Here is a 6,279-nt window from a genome sequence, read left to right as displayed (position 1 = left end):
ACACCTACTTATTGCCTGGCGACAGATGAGTAGGGAATGAAGAGAAGAGTCCAGGCTGGAACACAGCAATAAGCTACCTGCTGGGAACTCAGACAAGCTGTCCGGTAAGGATGGAGTGCATAGGCCCCTGTGGATGCCAGCTGTGTCTGGGGCTTGGAGGTCCCGGAGGCTCTATCATCACAGGAGTGTTGGGGTAGCCAGGACACCAAAACCACGACTCCTCTTTTGTCCCCAGGGTCCCCTCTTCTACTCCATCTGTTGCCATAAACTCCACACAGTTACTCTAGACAGAGCGTGTTGTTCTTTTGGCTTTGGGGGCACTGGGCTGGAGTGGGGGATGTGCCAGCTGTTTTGTGGCAGGGCTTTGGGGCCTCTGTCAAAGTCAAAACCCTACAGACCAGCTGTGGGATGAGTATAGCCTGTCCCCTGGGGGAGGCTGGCCTGTCCCTGCAGCCCTAAGCTTCAGACCTTGTCACCCAGATGACTTCTAAGAATTTGACTGTCGGACCCCTGTCTGGTGGCTGCTCTGTGGAAAGGGGAGGAGGCCCCCAGCAGAACAGACACGCACTTCCTGCCCAGCTTCCTTCTGCAGGGCTCTAGTCTCTTCTCTTCTGGACCCTGCAAGTGAAGGCATGTCAGCTTCATGGTTTCCTGTTTTTTTGATGCAGTTTTTGTGTGGTTCAGGCCATGTCTACATCCATGACCTTGGGCCCATGACCTTGCTGCTGCTGTGGAGGTGCAGGGTCTGGGCAGGGGGAATGGAGGTGACCTGCCCTTGGGGCAAGAGATGGGGTGATCATGACACCCAGTGGGGAGCTAAGCTTCCAAGAGGAGGGAGGAGCCCTGTAGCCTCCCCAGCCATACTGGGTTCCTGGTACTAGCAGAAGCCTAAGGAGAGAAGTCTATATTCTGAAGAACTCATTCATCCTTAGGAGCTCTGTCAGAAATTGGGGGATGCTTTGCCTATCTCTGGAGGTTCACATAAAGCTCTCCCTGGGATTGGGATGAGAGGCACCAGTAAGAAAGGTTTCTGATACAGCAAGGGCTTCTTGACAAGCCAAAGGGCCACTAGTAGCTGTTGTGAACCAAGCTGGCCCTGCCGGAGAATGGTAGCATGCCTCAGACCAGCTTCTCCAATGAGCAGCCCTGGGGGCTACCCTACTTCTGCCTGGCCAGTGTTTTCCCTGCAAGAAGCAGCTGAGAGCCGGGACAGAGGCTGGCTCCTTCAGAAGCTGCTCCCTGGAGGACAGACTTGGAGGAGGCAGCTGGGCTGAGAGCAGGTCATCTCTACTAACCTGGGTCTTGGTAGCATGCTACCTCCTGGCAAAGGGTTTCCTGGGTTATGAGCTGGAGCAGCACCCCAGGGCTGACATGGCTATGGTGGGAGTTGAACTTAGATTTTCTCAGGAAACTAAAATAGGCAAAAGAGGAACTGGGGGTGCCAAGCAGGAGAGTGGGAGGTAAGTCCCTTGAAAACAAACAGCCCAGCTGAGTGAGTGCCTGTCCCAGACCACAGAGAGCACGGACCATCTGGCCTATGCCCTGCATGCCCACTGCTTTGCTTGACACTTTCCCAGCCCACAATGAACATGAGTCTTGGGAGGGTGGGGACTAATAACAGTCTAAGGCTGCTTGGGGAGCTAATAGCTGATACAGAGTCCTTGGGTAACTGAGCTAAACCAGGACCCTAGGATTATACTCTGGGGATCTAGCTTTGTCTGGGCCTGCTAGGATCATCATAATGGCATTATCACTTTCAGCTTGTGATGCCAAGGGATAAACATCTCACTGGGTCTCACGGTTCTGATATGTTGGTATAGTTTTTCTTAGAATATATGGTGAGAATAATTCAGATGTGGTAATACAGCTGATAAGAAAGTGCTGAGATTGATTAGTAATGCCTGCCTTGGGCACAGGAAAAGGAAGTGGCAGTATGGATGCCATATCTTAATCTTTTTTGTTAAACTATGCTTCCCAAAAGATTTTCATGTGTGTTTTTGCTTCTATGTCAATTCGTAAAGTTTTCTTGTGTGCACGTGTATGAGGTGTGCATGTTTATATGTTTATGTGTGTGCGTATAGGTGTCAGAAATCACCATTGGGTGTCTTCTTCCAGTCCTCTGCGATGTATTTTTTAAAAAAAATTATTTACTTTATGAATGTTTTACCTAGATGCATGTATATGCGTCATGTGCATGCCTGTTGGATTCCCTTGGAAGTGGAATTAAAATAGTTATGAGCCACCATGTGAGTGCTGGGGACCAAACCCAGGTCCTCTGCAAGAGCAACAAATTAAGATAGATTTTAATTACTGAGCTATCCTTTCAGCCCCACGATTGTGTTTTTAGCACATATTGAAATATTTTATGTGCATTGGTTTTTGCCTGCATGTATATATGAGCACCCCATGTGTGCCTGATGCCTGTGGAGGCCAGGGAAGAAAGCATGGGATCACTTGGAAATGGAGTTACAGAAAGTTGTGAGCTGTGGGTGGAATCGACCTGGGTCCTCTGGAAATAGAGCAAGTGCTCTAACTGCTGAGCCATCTCTTCTAGTGCCTCCTCTTTATTTTTGACAGAGCCTTCAGTGAATCTGGAGCTCACCAATAGGCTGGGCTGACTGAGCAGTAAGCTCTGTGAACCCACCCCCACCAACTGCTAGGGATAGAGACTATATACAGCCATGCCTGGCTTTTTTTCCTGTGGATGCCAGGGATCTGAACTCAGGTCCTTGTGTTTCTATGGCAAGCACTATATCCCCCACCAAGAGTCCTTACTGTCCTCATTTAATGCAAAAGAAAATGGTAATTCTAAAAGGCTCATGTTATGTGGCTGGTGGAACTACTGTTAGTTTTCCTGCCTCTCAGGCCTATCCATCCCTCTGCCCTTCATTGAACCAGACAGCCTTCTTTGCCCAGGATCTGCTATTGCCCTCACCTTGTACATACTGGGCTCCTGAGAGATGAACCTGAACCCACAAGTTCATGGTTCCAGTTTACTCCATACCAGGAATATATCCTTATTTATTCTCTGTCTTCTCTGGCCTTCTCATGGCCCAGAAACCCTGTGCTAATGTGTAGGCTCCTTCCATACCATGTTTTGTTACCTCCTTCCTGCCTGGTAACCTCCAGGCCAAATGACTTCTGCTAGACACTGGGGTCCCTGCACTCCACTTGTTTGCATCAAGGGAAAGGTGAGGGAACAGAGAGCTCCATCTGACCACTGAGTCCCAGGAGCTCAGCCAGCTGTGCATCCTGTTGCTCTCTGACAGCTTATTTGATAAATTGCTTTTAAAAGAAAAATAAACAGCCAGGGGCTGGGTTACTCTTATTAGCCTGGGGCAGTTCTGCCTGATGTGAACACAGGGGAAATGCCCAGGCTGGGGGCCAGAGCCTTAGCTGGGGAATCTGGGGTCATGACTGCAGAGAGGCTTGCTTCATAGAATATAATGAGCTACTAGGGCAGTGTTCCCAGCTCACAGTCTACCTTGGAGCCACGGACCTGAGAGTCAGGGTAATCTGTGACTGTATTTCCTACTGCTGGCTGTCATTCATACGTCAAAAAGGCCACTCTCTCTCCTAAATCTCCTGCCAAGGTGCCTCAGGGCCAGGGCTCAGCCCCTGACCTCCTCATTGCCTTCCGTCCTTCCTCCATGGACCCAGCCCTTCCTCCATCAGGGGCCCCTTGGTGGCCACTTGGGCCTTGCCATAGTCCTGTCTTTCCTGCCTATGGCTTGGAGCTAACAGAGGTCCCAAGCAATACAATGATTTCCTCTGGCAGGGTGGCAGGCCATTGTGTGGCATTCCTGGGGCTGGCCCGGATGGCCCTTGCAGCCCAGCTGTCCCTGGCCTGGGTGATACGGGCTAAAGGCTGTGGATAGGAATGTCCGGCTTTGGGAGGTGAGGGGATGTTACCCAGGGAAGAAAGAAGGAGGGGGTGTGGACACAGGGGTTTTTCTGGGATACTGGGAACTTCTTGGCAGCTGATTACTAAGTCCTATGCTACAAATAACACCTGTGGGCTGGTGAGATGACTCAGTGGGCAAAGACACTGGTAGACAAGCCTGGATGAACTGAGTTGGAAACCCCAGAACCCACATGGTAAAAGGAGAGAACTGATTTTGGTAAGCCGTCCTACGATTTTCACACAGACTTGGGGTAGGTGTGTACCTGTGCTCATACACAGCCCCTCCCCTCACAAAGTAAATAATAAATACATATTTTTAAATGATGGTACAGCCTAGAAAGCTTTCCTGTCCCTGATCCTGAGCTCCCAGCATTGGGTTACCTCATGCCCAGAGTGTCACTCTTGTCCTATGTCCTTCCCCCAGACTGTCTGTCTATGATGTCCTAGCCTGTGGCATGGCCCTGCTGCTGTGGACTTAAAGAGTGGATAGGTCTCCCAGATAAAATAGCTGAGAAGGATATACAGTTAGAGGTCTTGCCTGAGGCTGAACACTGACCTCTTGCTTCTGTCTGGGACCATGCTCAAACCATAACATGGATGTACTTGGTAAGTTCACAGGACTGACAGGCAGAGAGGGGTCCACTGTCCCCATCTCCGGGCAAAGGTGAAGATTCCGTGCTTGTCTCTCAGACTGTCTCTGAGGCCAATGCAGTTCTTCACTGAGGTAACTCTAGTGATTTCTAATCACAGGGCGAGGACATGGCTCAGTTGGTGGAGTTCCCCCAAAGCATCTATGTACTCCCAAGTCCTGGGTTCAATCCCCAGCACTGTATAAACTGGGCATGGTGATACACACTAATAACCTCAGCTTTCAGGAAGTAGAGGCAGAGGATCAGAAGTTCAAGGTTATTCTCAGCTACACCCTGAATTTGGACCAACCTAGGCTACATGAACACATATTTATCAGAGCTCTTCTGTGTCGGGAAACCAGGACACTCCAAAGAATGGATTTTTCCACTTCATTTTTGCCTCCTGTGATTCTTCCACTTAGCATAAGCTCTTCTTGCAAACAAGAAGTCCAAGAAACACCAACTGTCACTGAATACAAAATCAATCTTTGCAATTATCAAGATTGTATATGAAAGAATGCAATCTGACTTGTAACTCTGTAGCTGAAGATGATTAAAACTGCATCCTTCCAGGTCAACAACAACAAATACAACACCCCCCACCCCAGACCGGTTACCCGTGTCCTATTTAGCCCACTTGCATGAGTGACTAAGCTAGCAGACACCGAGCAGCCTTGTGAGTGAGGATGCTGGTTAGGAGGTAAGGCAGAGGGAGTCTTGTTTCCCACTTCAAGAAGTGATGAGTGCTCCTGGGGCTGTTGGCCCAATTCCTACCCCCTAGCCAGAGCGAATGCCAGCCTGGACCTGCTGTGCCCTCCTGCAGGGCCATTGACACCATGGATACCTAAAAGACATCTCTTGGAGCAGAGAGCAACTAAGCAAAAATGTATCGAATCTTTGCCTTCATTGAGGCCACACTGTGCAGACTGGTTTGCAACAGTGCTTTGGTCAAGAGAAAGCCACAGAGGGACCCTGTGTCAACTCAAGCCTGGCAAACACCAGGCTTTTTGAACAGGCATAGGCTTGCTAGTTAGAGGAGCTGTCCCTATCACCTTCGATGGATGCCAACCAACCAGAACTACAGCCTGATCAGCTGACATGTAGCAGCAGGCACAGGACAGGAACCCCAGCTGAGACCAGAACTGGTTGGCTGAAATGGTCTATACCACCTGCCTACAGATCAAGGTCTCACTTCACAACATCCCGGGGTTTGATCTGCCTCACTGTGGAACTGTGGCCATAGATGGCAGATGTGATTCTCCCCCACATGCCCCCACTGCATCTTCCATGTTTACCAAGCCCTTGTGCCAACCTGAGCTAATTACCCAAATACCAGCTCTGCAGATCTTATCTGCCTTTTACAGGTAACAAAGGTGAGCTTTCTGGCAGGCTCTGATTGGCCAGCTTTCAAGGTCCCAAGTCACAGACCACTCCTCCAGCACATGCACTGTCTCCACCTACTCTGCAGGCCAGGCCTCCTTCCCCAGCTCTGCAAACCACATAACCATGAGAATCACATAATCACGGGCTGTGGCCCTGGCCACCCAAGTATCAGATGGGACCACAGCCATCAGCCCTTCCCACCCCCAGTGTGACAGTGCCACGCTAATGTGCAGAGAGAGGGCCAGAGGGCTGCATTTACTTGTGGATGAGTGTGGCCCTGTGGTGCACCATTCTGTCACAAGTCCCTGGCTAAGGCCTGATAGCATCATTTAGTGAGACCAGAGGACGGACAGAGGAGACCCA

The 6,279-nt window shown here is 50.1% G+C and overlaps 1 protein-coding gene across 6 annotated transcripts in view; it reads right to left on the bottom strand.

The window, feature by feature from the left end:
• Cdh23 (cadherin related 23) overlaps window positions 1-6,279 on the bottom strand; it is a 332,359-nt gene that overhangs the window by 63,081 nt on the left and 262,999 nt on the right. The gene's annotated exons all lie outside the window — the stretch shown is intronic.

The sequence above is a fragment of the Cricetulus griseus genome, assembly GCF_003668045.3.
Source record: "Cricetulus griseus strain 17A/GY chromosome 1 unlocalized genomic scaffold, alternate assembly CriGri-PICRH-1.0 chr1_1, whole genome shotgun sequence".
Classification (NCBI taxonomy): Eukaryota; Metazoa; Chordata; class Mammalia; order Rodentia; family Cricetidae; genus Cricetulus; species Cricetulus griseus.
The sequence above is the reverse complement of the archived record's forward strand: the minus strand, read 5'-3'. Positions and strand labels throughout refer to the sequence as shown.